General features: G+C 41.6%; 1 protein-coding gene across 1 annotated transcript in view; it reads right to left on the bottom strand.

Annotated features, from left to right (window-relative positions):
• Positions 1-3,954, bottom strand: part of LOC116052928 (junction plakoglobin-like) — a 142,346-nt gene extending 138,392 nt beyond the window's left edge. The window contains exon 1 of the mRNA XM_031303775.2: positions 3,688-3,954. The gene's annotated coding sequence lies outside the window, so the exon portion shown is untranslated. The remainder of the gene's footprint in view (positions 1-3,687) is intronic.
• Positions 3,955-14,951: the final 10,997 nt, after the last annotated feature.

Genomic DNA, 14,951 nt, shown 5'->3' with positions numbered 1-14,951 from the left:
TTAATTTACCTCTCCATGGTCCTCTCGCATTCGGAGATACATCACACGCCGACGCTGGCAGAGCTTTGAACAAATTATAAAATAAAAAAATAAAAAGTATAACTTCTGGCACCAATTCAGCGCTGTTTGACCCCGGTTATCAACTGCAGCTGTTGCTAGGCGACGGGAGCAGCGCTTCATGACGCAGGGGTAAAGGTGTAACCATCTGTTGACGCAAACAGTAAAGACTCCGTAGACCAAACCGTCTCATTTCCGAGACCGCTCGGTTCAGCCTTCATGGGATTTGAAGGATGCGGTCGAGGTAGACCTCGAAGGCTGCAACCTCCGAAAGCTGCAACCCCTGAATTGGGACATAGCTTATGGCTGTAAGTTAAGCTAACACATGTAACGTCGGGCAAATCGTTAGCTGAGTGTCAGGATCCCACAGTCTTCCCATTCTTCCCGCTGATTCCTCACCTCTGTATCCACTTTTGGCTTAATAAAAGCTCAGTTTCCGGGTCTGCAGCTTATAGCTTATCTGTTGGTAGTGAATATAACTAAGTAAAGAACACATCTGCGTTAGCTAAAATGTTTCAAATTGAGAGAAGGTGTGATTAGTGTTGGGTGATGTCTACCGAATTGGCATATGCCGATGTCTACAGTGAAACATCACGATGTACGTTGACATCTCCTCTCTGCTGCGCTGCTTGCCTGGTGCTGATGAATGCATTTGAGCCACCGCAAACCCGCGCCCCAGCGTTGGTGTGGATGGGTATCACAATGTCTGACGTGACATCACTGTGGCTGTCTGCCATTGTCGATGGACAAAGACATCAACCATAGGACCAACCATAGGTGTCATAGAGGAAACGAATAATTTTACTCTTGATTTAATAGCCTATTTTTTTGGTGTGTGAGCCACACTGCTTCAAACTCTATCTTTCTTTTCTCTCTTTCTCTCACTCTGTCTCTCACTCTCTTGCTGCCCAGTCAAAGTCATTCTTTAATAAATAAAAAAGTACAGTAGCTGTATTGTCAACTAGGCTGGAATACAGGACAACGTCTGGGTTTTTTTTTCCACAGCTTCAATACAAAAGCCGCAATTTGTGACAAATGACAAAGGACCTTCATGTAGCATCAAAATAAACTGTTATATTAGTGACTAAAAGAGGGAACCAGGCGCAGGCGGCAGCTCTGTAGCTACTGCAGGGCTTTGATCACCACAATATTTTCCATTGCACCACGAATTACAAACACTGGCCTAAAAACAACAATATAATAGATCAGACAATGTTATAGCCTGATATGCATGAAATCAGAAATCTGACTGTCCATCATCAATGAAAAAACAATTACACGATGCCGAGTTGCATGTCAGGTCCTGTTGGAGACGTCTATTCCAAAAGAGCATAGAGTTAAATATCAAAACACACATTACTGTCTGTAAATAGGAGTTCAGTTTACTGACGTGCTGACCGGTAACCTCGTATAATTTTACATACAGTTGAGTTGGCTTTTATGTACGGATACATTAAGATTAGTTGTAACTGAAAGAGCCAAATAGGCACAGACACCCCTTAAAGGGTAACTACCATTTTTTTCAACCTAGACCCTATTTTCCTATGTTTTTGGGTGTAAGTGACTGATAGGAACAACAATTTTTGAAATTGGTCCAGTATTAAGCGTGAACGCTGTAACCGGCAGCCACAGAATAGGCTGCAATGTAACCCTATGGGGCAAATGTTCACCGTCAGTTTGGTCCAATAAAAGTGCTGCTTTTTGCCACTGACAGGCTCAGATTATTATTCTTATTGTCTGACTAGACCTTTCTGTCTAACCAATACTTTTAGCGTGTATAGAGCCATCATATTTTCACATGTAAATTGGTAAACTATGTGTTTATTTCAACCAAAACTAGAGTAGCGATGGTTGGAAAAATGGTAAGACGACCCAAAATGGCTTTTCATAGTTTTATTTTGTTTCTGTCGATTTTGAATGAATTGTATTTTAAGCTAAAATTACTGTTTATTTACATGGAGTCTGGTGGCTTTAGCGAGTGCGATTTCGTGGATGATTTTATGATGATGTGTTATTGTTAATATCATACAAGTACATACAAGTGCAACAAAACAAAAACATAAACGTTAACAGTTTGCCTTCAAATATTTAGTAAAAACTATTTTTTTTAAAAACAGGAGCGGTTAACAGCCGAGTTAACAGTCCGAGACTTTCGGACGAACAGGTGACGACTGCTGAGACTGTTTCTGAATTATTTAACAGCAATAAAAATAGATATAAAGGCATTAACACATTAATAGGGTCTGTTACAGGCAAGGTGGTCAAGCTTCCCATTAGTCACTGTTGGTCATTCATAGACACGTATGTTTAAATGCACATACAGACACACTCAGTCACATATTGAGCAAGATTAGTGTGCCCACCAAGGGGCAACCTCCCGTGCTGAGCAAAGAAAAGTGCGAAAATGCCAAAAAGGAATGAGTTAATTATCAACCAGGAGCAACTTGTCTGCAGTAGCTGAGCGAGCAGCATCACCACAGGGCTAGCATCAGAGTAGCTTATCCTAGCCTAACTTCTTAGCCAAACTACTATTGCTAGCTTGGGAGCTATGTGGACTAGTTTCAGCAACTGGGCTTCATTCGAGTACGCCCGGTTCGTCTTAGCTCCAACCACGCTCCATCTCCTGACGTCAGTACTGCCTGTGCCAAAATGGCGACGGCGGGAGCCGCCCACTTTGTGCTTCATTTAAGCTCTTAAGAAACCAATGGGTGACGTCACGGACACACCCTCCATAGTTTTAACAGTCTATGGCGCCCACTCAATCACATGCACCGATGCTCACACACACACACTGTACACACTGTACACACACACACACACACACACACTTGGCTAGCTCTCTGGCCGCTACACCCGCTTGTCACAGCCAAAAAATGTGGAGTCAACAACAGAAACACAAAGACAGAGTGAAAATGTGTTTTATTAAATCAGTAAAGCTCACAGAACTGAACTCGTGTTCTCAAATATGTACATGTGTGTGTGTGTGTGTGTGTGTGTGTGTGTGTGTGTGTTAGAGAGAGAGAGAGAGAGGGAGAAATGTCTTGCAGGGGCAGAATGTACAGAGACATGAGGCAACATTGCAAGCCAAACTGGAAGGACCCACAAACTGCACAGTGTGTTTCCAAACAGTCTCATTGTAATTACACACACACAAACACACACACACACACACACACACACACACACACACACACAAAGCAGAGCCGCCATAGCCCTGAGCACTGCAAGATCTCATTTTCCATATTTACAGTATATGTTTAAGACAGACAGCATCATTGCTCCGATGCAGCACGCATCTCCAGCACACTAAAAAAAATCCCTTCAAAGATTATTGGTAAAAACCCACATTAATTCAGCTCACTGGTCACAGAACTGTGTGTTTATGTTGGATTTTAAAAGCTGGAGCCCTCACCCTGGAGAGAAGCATCAGACTGATTGAAGTTTCAGGAGGACAGAGGGGATGCAGTTCACAGACTGTGTTTCTAATGATGACTGTGATGCTGTATGATGATGACCACCAACTGGAGGTCACTCCTCACTCTCCTCTTTTATTTACCATCACATATCTGGTGACCGAGCTCGTTATCTGGTTACCATGCGTAGAAAAACAGCTCAGCTGGTTTTGGTTACCTTGTTAACTGGACAGCAGTCTGGAGCGGCTCCCTGTCGCAGCAGTCACGGCTTCAACTTGTCCGTCGTTCCTCTCCTTAAATCCACAGTCCGTATAGTTCAGGTTCAGATCCGCTCATGGGGTTTGTTCGCCTATGTGCCCTCGCTGTGTCTCTATGTCTCCCGTTTAACACGGTGTGCAGCACGCAGCCAGCCGGGCGGAGGGACGGGAGCGAACCGGCAACGGCTCGGCTGCTACAGCGTCACAGGAGAGGACTGTATGGAAAGCCAAACGGGTCAAAATACGTCACAATTATCACGGCGTTTTGAACGCCGTTCTTGGCGCCACCTGGCGTTTAATAAACGCCACAACACCTCTAATAAATGCTGCGTTCATGCCACCTGGGAATAACAGGGACCGCCCCCGTGATTACGTTGTTTTTCCGACTGCCAGCGTTCACATGGCCGGGATGCGTGTTCTTCTTCTGTTATATTGGCGTTTGGCATAATAACTTGTTGCATGACTGCCACCAACTGTTGGCCGTAGCCTAGAGCATCAGGTGTGTGAAAACATGGAGGCCACAATAACAAAAGATTTGCTGCTGTTTTCTTATACGAGCATAGAAACAGCACATGGACAGGTGTTTGTTTGTGTTATCTGCAGGACAACGAACGGGAAAGGACACGGATAAGGTGTTGTTTTTTTATACATGGGCCTATTTATGAATAATTTGAAACATGTTATGTCTGTGTATGTTTCTTGGCAGAGGCATATGTCCACAATAAACAGTTTATTGTCATTGAAATATGTTCAGTGAACCAAATTCGCCTACATCAAACGTCAGTTGTCAACAACGCGTCACCAACTGGGAAACTCGGTTAGCAAAATCTAGCCCGAGTTTCCCACCTCTGATTCCAACAGGAAGGGACGTGAATGATGACATTTTCACTCGGAAAAATGTTTTTCCGATGTCTATGAACGCAGTATAATAGCGTGTGAGATGGCGCCTGCTTGACCCGGCGAGAGATGTGACGCATGGCCACATTGTCATAGTTCATAAAAATGCAGCTCAGTGACTACACCGACATTACATACACCGATATTACATACACTAGATGTTTGTAATCCTTCGCTGAAGCCGTTCATAATGAGTCAGCCTTCATTCTGTGAGTAGAGAATCAAATCAATCATGTATCGTAAACTTCAATCCATCTCTCTATCTCTCTCTCCCTCTGTCCATCTGTCTCCCTCCCTCTTTTAATCAGTGTTAGGATAATTATTTATCAAATAATGGACAAAATCATTAGAGTTCTCTTAAAAGTTTGTTTACTTGCAGCAAGTAGAGTCAGTTTACATTACTTCACCATAAATACAGAAAATGACTGAAGATTGTTCACAACAGTGTACAATTAAAGGAGTTAGGAGTCCAGTTAGTTATTCAGTTCATGCAATCACTAGCTTTCTTGTTATTACTGGTCAGGCCTGGCATTTCCTCCACATTATGCGTTCTGCCCTCAGGGATACATTCTGTGCTCTTTGCAAGGTCACTCAGCTTTCATGATTAACACATGAAAGACAGAAATACTAAAACAGAAATACTAAAACAGAAATACTAAAACAGCAGTTTGGATGCTTTGGATGGTTTAACAAAGAAAAAAAAATTTGTATAAAATTTTCTAACATTTCCCTCCTGTTTAAACTTTTGCATCTTCAATAAGCATGAACATATACAGTATATACAGTATCTCACAAAAGTGAGTACACCCTTCACATTTTAGTAAATATTTCATTATATCTTTTAATGGGACAACACACTGAAGAAATTACACTTTGCTACAATGTAAAGTATTAAGTGTACAGCTTGTATAACAGTGTAAATGTGCAAAATAACTCAACACACAGCCATTAATGTCTAAACCGCTGGCAACAAAAGTGAGTACACCCCTATCTTAAATTCCCATAGAGGCAGGCAGATTTTTATTTTTAAAGGTCAGTTATTTCATGGATCCAGGATACTATGCATCCTGATAAAGTTCCCTTGGCCTTTGGAATTAAAATAGCCCCACATCATCACATACCCTTCACCATACCTAGAGATTGGCATGGTTTTATGTCGGTTAGCCTAATAGCTGGTTTGATTTGCATTGAGAGATGATTTTATGGAAAGTACCCCATACGATACTGTGTGTGTGTGTGTGTGTGTGTGTGTGTGTGTGTGTGTGTGTGTGTGTGTGTGTGTGTGTGTGTATATATATATATATATATATATATATATATATATATATATGAGTACATGAGTATAAAAGTAAATGAGTATTTGAAATCTGTGAGTATATGTATAAATTCTGTATAACATTGTGTTCTTCTGCAATATCTCAGTACACTCGTTTTGATTTTCATAATGTACATCAGTAAGCATTCACGTCAACATCAAACATTTTAATTAGATGTTGGTCTCATCGTTGTCATTGTCCCCTTGTTGCAATTGATGATACATGGTTTTTGTCAACATGTTTTCGATCAATTTTGGTGCTAAACCTCAGAGACAATGTACACTAGAGCATCCGCACGCCACCAGGAGAGCAGCAGTAACTGAAAAGGACACTAGCAACGTCACATCCAGTTCCGACTCTTGGTTTGTGTTTTGTTTGTTTTCTCAGACTTCCGGTTTTATTTTGCTAACCACTATCTGTCTCTGTTTCAGGTCACTTGTCTTCCCGTCTTTGTCTGATTTCCCGCCTGTGTGATTACCCTCCCATCCCTAATGTGTGTCACCTGTGTGTAATCGTCTTCCCCGGTCCCAGTGTATATATACTCCCCTTGTGTCACTTTTCAGTTGCGAGATTGTTGTAGTACCTCATGTGTCTCACTCTCCAGCGGTTTTTCCCAGTGTTTGTTTTTCCAGTATTACCTAGACCTCGTTTGTATTTTTGACCACGTCTACCATCTGCCAATTTTGTACCTTTGCCTGGATTGTTCTCTGGACAATAAAGCTCCTTACCTTGTACTCCCTGCTCCGAGTCGTGCTTTTGGGTCTGCCATTGTACTGGGACAAGCAAAGAACAAATGTAGTGCTCCATTTTCCAAACCATGCAGGCTTCCAGGAAGTCTTTGAATGGGCCATTTATGCCAGAGTTTTCTGCTAATTCTTATAAGGTTAAGCCCTCTAGGGCCCTGGTGATGCTGCCATCAGGTGCAGTGTTATTTGGAATAAAGGTACAACAATACATCCCAAACATCAGACAGACTCCACCTTTCTCGGCCAACAGCATATCTAAGGCTATCCTATTTTGCCAGGCCATCAGGGAAGTTGGACCTAACTGACAAAGTGCTGTTGATTGTAATACAAGTAATTATTCCAATCCACATTTTTGTTTATTGCCCACCAGAAAAGGAATGACTCAAAACCTGCGCCAACCTGGTTGCGTGCTTTGAACTTGTCTGGTACGCCTCTAGGTACACCGAGTTTATCAGTGTACACCCTGTCATCAAAAGTTCCACCAGGAGCGTCCCTTTTAGCTCTGTATGGGACATGGTTCGGGTGGTGTTTGTGGAGCATGGAAGATAAGTCCTTGAAGTCACCTACTGGGAAAAGTTGGAACGGCATCAACAGCTGTACTGAAGCACAGCTTCCTGTCCACAGTGGAGGTAATCTAGGTCGCAGCTTGTCTCCACACAGCAACCACACATCAGCTCTACTGGTGCTTTGATTAACAGACCATCAGGCTAAGTAATTACCTTTATCAGTGGTGATGTCAATGTTCTCTGAACACCAAGACGAGCTCACTCGGTGCACACTTTTTCCCCCGTCCTGCCCTTGAGAAACAGGTGTTACCTGGAAGAGCTGAAGCAACAGGTGGTAAGACACTGGAGGAAACAATAAACTTAGTGATTTGTATTGCTCCGTTTTAGGTGTAAGACTTATGTTGAACAGACTAAGGACACATTGCAACCCTGTGGCATCATTTTGGTTATTCAGTTTGAATGGGATGGTGCCTAACTGTGGTCTCCCAGTGGAGCATGCTATGCAATCGCTAATATTAGCTTGTTTTGCAGTGTACATCATCCATTCTAACCAGTAGTTTCCATAGCTACTTTGTCTTGGGTCGGTACAGTGTTGTAGCATTTTCATGTCTGGTGGCATTGTACATCTGGGTGTTTTTGGATTCTTTAGCTTTGTACCGCATTATGGGGATCACTATGATTAAAGCTATTGTTACAATGAAGCATAATGTTCCTCGTAACCCACACAAGCCTGGTTGTCTAAACGGGTGCCATGGTTTTGGCCTTGGCATTGTTTTTTTTTGGTTTCTGATGGGAGAAACCTTACTGGTAGCCCTTATTGTTCACTTTTTCATCTAAATGATTGGGATCTGAATTCTTCACTGGGTTTGAGACTAAGAATACCTAAATGGAGCCCCTTTGTAGCCCAGACTTCCCCCAACCACTGGCGGATCGGTGAAACTAAGGTTTCTCAGCCTGGTCTGTCTCCCCAGACAACCCAAATACATTTTTACAATGTGACAGATGAATCCAGGTGGTTCTTTCAGCGGTATTTAAGGCTGTAGCAGTAGTGAGTAGAACTTGATATGGACCATCCCACCTAGGACTGGACCAGGTCTTTCTCCTTATCACTTTGACCTGCACCCAGTCTCCTGGTTTCACCACTGGATCCTCTGGTGTTAGGGCTTCTCCTGGAATAGAGTTAGCAGAAGAGATCTCTTTCTTTGTTAACATGTGTGCCATGTAGTCTGCTAGTGTCTGTTCCCTTTCTTTATCAGGTCTGGAAAATGGTTTTAGCTGAGGGATGCTATATGGTCTACCATACATCATTTCAAAAGGTGTTACGCCAGCAGCTATGGGTGTAATGTGCAATTCTTTCCTGTCTCTGCCATAGTCTTTTTTTTTTTAGATTTAATTGTGCCATTATTTCTTTCAACTAGCCCTGCTGACTGTGGATGATAGGCACAGTGATTTCTCAGATCTATTTTTAGCGTTTGTGCCATGAGTGAAATAACACTGTTCACAAATTGTGTTCCATTATCACTGTAAATCTTCTCTGGTACCCCATACCTTGGTATTATTTCTCTTACTATTGCTTTAGCTACCATAATAGCATCTGGATTAGCAAAGTAAGCAGTCTTCAGATATTCCCCATCACCTGACTGCCCCCCCCCATCTCCTCATCAGTCTTCCAGATATTAGACCAGCCCATTTGTATTTTCCCCATGTCAGTTCGTCCTAGTTGCTTTCGTGCTGGGCTGTCCATGGCACTGAAAAGGGAGCCATGTAATGATTTTTCCGCCTCATTGAGTCATTTGACAGCTGAACAGTCTGGTGTGTGCATGCAGGGCTTCTTCCATCACTGTAGCATTGTCACTCACCTCTGTCTTTTGTCCTCCCTCCTTACCTTGAAAAAACTAAGGGTTTGTTGATGAGGTGTGTTAAACTTTAAAGTGGAAGCACTTCTGAACTGTTTTTGACTGTGCATGTAAATCCAGTTTGTGGAAATACAGGCTGTAATTTCCCTGCAGATGGCCGGCAGAGTGGGACGGTGGCAGCAGCGGCTCAAGCTCATCAGAGGGTGAGAAGAGAGGTCATTTTGGGTGGGCATCTTCAGCTGAGCTCGCCGTCAGAAGAGCGATTCTGTCCATGGGATGCTGGACTTGGCGCTACATTTAAATGCCATAGTGACCGACTCCTGCTGGGCAACCGACCAGCCGTCAGCTGATAGTAGTGTACGATACGACCTCGTCAGTAACGGGTGAGCAAAGACTCGGAGGCTTTGTCAGCGGCGGTAAGGATCAACTGCTGATGAAACTGATGTCATGGTGTCTGACTACCTGTTTCTGAGCAGATGCCCGACTCTGCTGACCGGACGGTGAGGGTGGTGGAAAACAAGGGTAACGGGAAGCGCAGATCTTCCAGGTTAGATGTGCAGTTTGAAGCACAGCCCTCATCACAATGGCCTGGAGTAATTAAAGACAGCTCCCTTAGATCCATTACATGGTATGTATGAGTTTAATATGTAAATTACTGTAAATCAGGAAAGTCAGTGTGATTTCTAAAAATCGTGACTCAAAGTTAGACCTGGTTGTTTCCTCAGCTGATTCCTGACTCCAACTTGGTGCCACACAGACAGACAGACAGACAGACAGACAGACAGACAGACAGGCAGGCAGGCAGGCAGACATACAAACACACAGAGAGACAGATAGAGAGAGAGTTCCATAAGAAGCAGCTGCACCAAAATGAGCTCCAGATTTGGTCCTTTTTTGTTACTTTTTTGTTTTTGAATAAAAATGAGACAAACTCCCAAATATCTACACTGAAAACTCAACTATACCTTGAGGAAGAAAAAGAAACATCAGGAAGAGGAAGAAAACACAAAGGAAAACAAGAAAATACTTGAACAACTGAAAGAAACCATTAACTGCCAACTGCCACCATCAGGATGAACAAGAAAACATCACAAATCTAGACCAATTCTTCTACAAAGTCAGTGACTACGTAACTGTGCTGATATTTTGAAGTATTTTATGTTTTTACTTTAAAACTTTTATTTTGTATAAGAAATATTTTGAGCTTAAGTTAAACTCTAACCGAGGAGCTAGCATATAAGCTAGCTAGCAAACAGAGTAAGTCAGCCAACAGCAGCAGAACATAGCAACCGTTGCTAAGCTCAGAATGCCCCAACCGCCCTCTCATGTCTCAACCTCTGCACTCTGTGCGCGCTCAACTTGGAATAATTTACCCAGGATGGAAAGCAGAAAATGACCAACCCAAATTTACTAAACTGGTCAACAATAAATAATATGAATATGTAAATAAATCCCATGGAAAAACTCAGATTGGACAGATCTGTCTCAATTTACCCTGCAGAGATCTGAGGAGCAGTTAACCATAGTCCTCATAAATCCAGCAAATTCAAAATTCCAACATAAAGATAGGGGAAGGAAACGGAAAATACATGCATCCGGCGGAATTTCCTGCAGCAGCGGAGCAATCCCGGAAGTGGAACGTCAAGGATATAGACTAACCCAGACTACACCTCCATGGCTTTAACAGCTCGGGTTCCAGCATTGTGCGCCCAAGCTCCAGAGAGTGAATAAACATTTCTCTTCTCCTCTCACCCCCAACCAGGGTCAGCTGTGTGGAGTAAGAAACCCCAAAAAATGTATCCGGTATTTACTGCAGTGTGTGCATGTGTTGCTCCTCTCACCTCGGCCTGGGAGAGCTGCTCCAAAACCGGCTGGTCTGAATGTCGGCAGTGATAAAGCACCATGTCGGCCAGCAGGGGGAGTCGCTCCACGCTGCCACTGCCTCGTCACCACACACACACACACACACACACACACACACACACACACACGAGGGAATTATGTGCATACAATAGCGTTACATCATAATAAGAATGGTATTCATTTAAGTGACGTGAGCAGTTTTCTGTCATTACATTATTGTTTATTTAGAAACTCATACCGTTGCTTCTTGTTGTTGTTGAGACTGACTTAGGCCAAAAGATATTGAGAGACCACAAGGGGTGAAAGTAAGAGAAATGAATTGATAAAAATGGAGCAGTACAAATAGATTTTGATTGACATTTTGGGTAACTAAAATTGCCTGCCCGTAAATGATAAACGTTGGTGACACAGCTCAGCTGATTATCAGAGCAACGCCATTTTAAATAAAACATCAGGTTTATGAAATCACTTGATAATCAACCACTCTATTTTTCAATTTGCATGCATCTTCGTGACTTTTTCAATTACTTTTTGTTACTTCCACCCTTAAGGCCATGTTCCTTAGATGATAAATGCCAATGTTGAATGTAGGTCGGGGGTAATTACTAAACATGGCTCCGTTTTCATGATATCACAAGCGTTTTAATCAAACAGCTTATAATTCATCAAATCACTTTTTTTTTTTATTCGATTCACTGTGTATATATATATATATATATATATATATATATATATATATATATATATATATGTTGATATGTTGTTGATTGACTCAAAGTATTCAGTCAACTGTATTTATTTTAGTTTCCTCCTTCATTTCCTCATCACTGCTTGTTTCCTAAAAGAAAGAAAGAAAAAAAAAAAGATAATACATATTATGGTGTGTTCCATCTGATGGCAGCACAGACTCCGCATAGACAACTACAGATGTCTCTCAGAGAAGGTAAAAAAGCATGAAACATCCCAGATGCATATGGACAGTTGGCTGAAACTTTGGGCTTTCAGGAGGGTTATCATTGGGCGCACTGAGAGCTACAGGATAGGCGTCGCATAGACTTGGAGAACTGAGAGTGATAAAAGTGGAATTTAATGTGTTTTTCTTTAATTAAGGGAATATGATGACATTTACAGGCAACATGAGTTCATTTGTTTGAGTAGAAAAAGTCCACTAGCTTTTTGAATAGTTCTACTTTAAACTACAGTTCCACACATCTAGGATGTGAACTTATCTGTGTACAAGTTACCAATCTGCTGTCCTGTCTGCTTCTTGTTTACTTAGTATAATATTCCAACTTAACTGAGTGATTGTTCTGAGTGTTAAACTTGTGTTCTTGTTGAACAGAGCACACTGTTTTGAGATTAAAAGTGCCTCACCATAGTTTTGTTTAGCAGTCTGCTGCCCAAGAGCTCTGGAGGAAACTGTTAACCTTTTTAAAGTCTCAACAGCCACACAGCTGTTTCAGGTGAGCTGGCTGATTGTGTGGGCGGGGTTACACTGATTGATTGACATCTTCCTCCTGTTAGCATGGGACTAATGACAGCTTCATCATTCTTATTGGAAGAAAAGATTAGTGTATATGTAATTCCCATCTATGCTCCGCCCACCTTCAGCCTGAGCAGAGATTAATCAGCCAGAAGAAGTGAAATCACCTGTATGCTGTTCACTGCTCTCACTGCTGGAGTGTAACTAAGTACATTTACTCCAGTACTGTCCTTAAGGCCAAATGTTGAAGTACTTGTACTTTATAACTTTATATTTGAGAAATATTTTCTTTTTACGCCACTACATCAATCTGACAGCTTTAAAATTTCTGCACACTAAACACATGTAGTTTATAAAATCTGATGTTTTATTATAAATGCTAACCTAATAAACTAGCCAACAATATAACGGCCTACAAGTCCAGCTGAAATGATTAGACCATTAAACACACAACTGTTTGGATTCCTTTACACTTTCTACAATGTAATGATTTTTCTTTACTTTTAATACTTTAACTACATTTCCCTGATGAGACTTACACACTTGTACTTTCAATCCAGGACTTTAACTGTAACAGAATATTTTAACAGTGTGGTATTAATACTTTTACAGCAGTAATCTGAATAATTCTTCCAGCGCTGACTGCGCTTCATGGTTTCAAAGGCCAAAAAGCTGCTGAATCTGATTGGTCGAGGGTCACAAAGGAACATCCTGATATTGATTGAGCATTATAGATGTTTTTTTTCTCCTTTACTGAAAGAGCATTCAGCAACAGGCAGAGCAACAATCAGAACACAAAGAACAGAAACCCAGAAGAACAGCAAATAAATCACGTCATCAACATACATAGGTTGATGCTTTTGATAGCTTTCTTATTTTTAGATTATTGAATTGATGAAATGTTTGAGTTCATTTTCAAAGATTAAAAATGATGGTTTGTGGTTTGCAACGTTAGACTTCTAAATATGAAAGTTAGATAGTAACAGGATCAGATTAATGGTGGAAGCATTGGGCAAACAGAAAGCGTTGGTATGACGAGGAAAATTCAGATTCAGTGTGTTGGAAAAAGAAAAACTGCAGGACCAAAATAAATGTTCAGGAGCTAGTTTCCAAAAGGAGCAGTCAACACTAATGTCCTGTCTGTATCTTTAAAGTGCCCATATTATGAAAAAATCACTTTTTCTGGGATTTGGGGTGTTATGTTGTGTCTCTGGTGCTTCCACACACATACAAACTCTGAAAAAAATCCATCCATGCTGTTTAGAGTGAGATACAGTTTCTGAATGTGTCCTGCCTTCAGTCTCTGGGTGAGCTGTTCAAAATCGACACGGCTTGTGACGTCACAAGCCGAAACAAGCAGGCTAACCGCAACCATTAGCTCGTAGCGTTAGCGTTAATGCTAATGCTAACGCTAGCATGCTACCTCGTCCTCAATAGCAAAGCACTGCTACAACACACACAAGTTCACCATAATCTACGAAAGAACTACTTACATGTGCGCCCTCATTTAGAAGTCTCCCAGCTAATCCTGCCTTGTAACTGACCAAAGTTGTAGAAACAGCCTTTCTTTTACTGTCTATGGAGCTAGCTAGCTGACATGATCTACATCTGAGCTACTGGGCATGTGCAGTGCAATCAAAGATAGTACAGAAGAAGAAGAAGAAAAGAGGTCTCACTCTGTAGCTAAAACAGAGACCAGCTGAAAAGAGGATCTGCAGCAGTGAGAGAGAGCGGTGCAGTACAACAAAAATATGGTGTTTTTTGAAAATTAAACCATGTAAACCTATTCTGGTACAACCTTAAAATACAATTATGAACCTGAAAATGAGCATAATATGGCTGCTTTAAAGGGATAAAAGCCATGAATCATTTTAAGAGACACCTCTTTAATCTGATCTGGAATCAGATATTTTAAAGGTAAGCAGCAGATTTTCTTTCACTTCCAGTCTGAAGTGAAGCTAGTCCAGAAAGAGCACAGAGACAGTTTCATTTTGAAATAAAGCATGTGTATGGCAGTTATTTTTTTCTGAGGAGAAACAGGCTGACCAAGCTCAGAAACAGGGGCGGATCTAGAAAAATATTTATGGGGTGGCGAGAGGGGGGCAGGAATTTTTGAGGGGTGGCAACATATGGCAGACGTATATATACTGAATTTAATCACAGTTATCACAGTTTGATGAGAAATAGTATGTACACACTACAAAAGGGCACAAGCTGCCATTTACAAACTCATACAGACAAACTTAATCTCATGCAATCAATGTCCTGCATTTAAGGTTTCATGTGAAACAGTTCTTATTAGGAATAAGTGACCATACAATGTGATCTCACTTAATAGGAGATAGAAGTATGATAGAAGTAAGGGGCATAAAGGTAAGACACAGGTGATGAGTGGCAGATGTGTGAGAGGGGAAGCAAACTGTTTTTGACTGACTGCAGTCGGACATTGGAGATTTGCACTCGTAAATTGTCAAATTGGCCATAACTTTTAATTCGTTGCTGCCAAGTGGGGTGGCAGCAGGGGTGGCAAGGCTTTCTTTTAGGGTGGCATTTGCCA

Source organism: Sander lucioperca, chromosome 17, assembly GCF_008315115.2.
Source record: "Sander lucioperca isolate FBNREF2018 chromosome 17, SLUC_FBN_1.2, whole genome shotgun sequence".
Classification (NCBI taxonomy): Eukaryota; Metazoa; Chordata; class Actinopteri; order Perciformes; family Percidae; genus Sander; species Sander lucioperca.
Note: the sequence above shows the minus strand (reverse complement) of the source record. Positions and strands in the feature narration are given on the sequence as shown.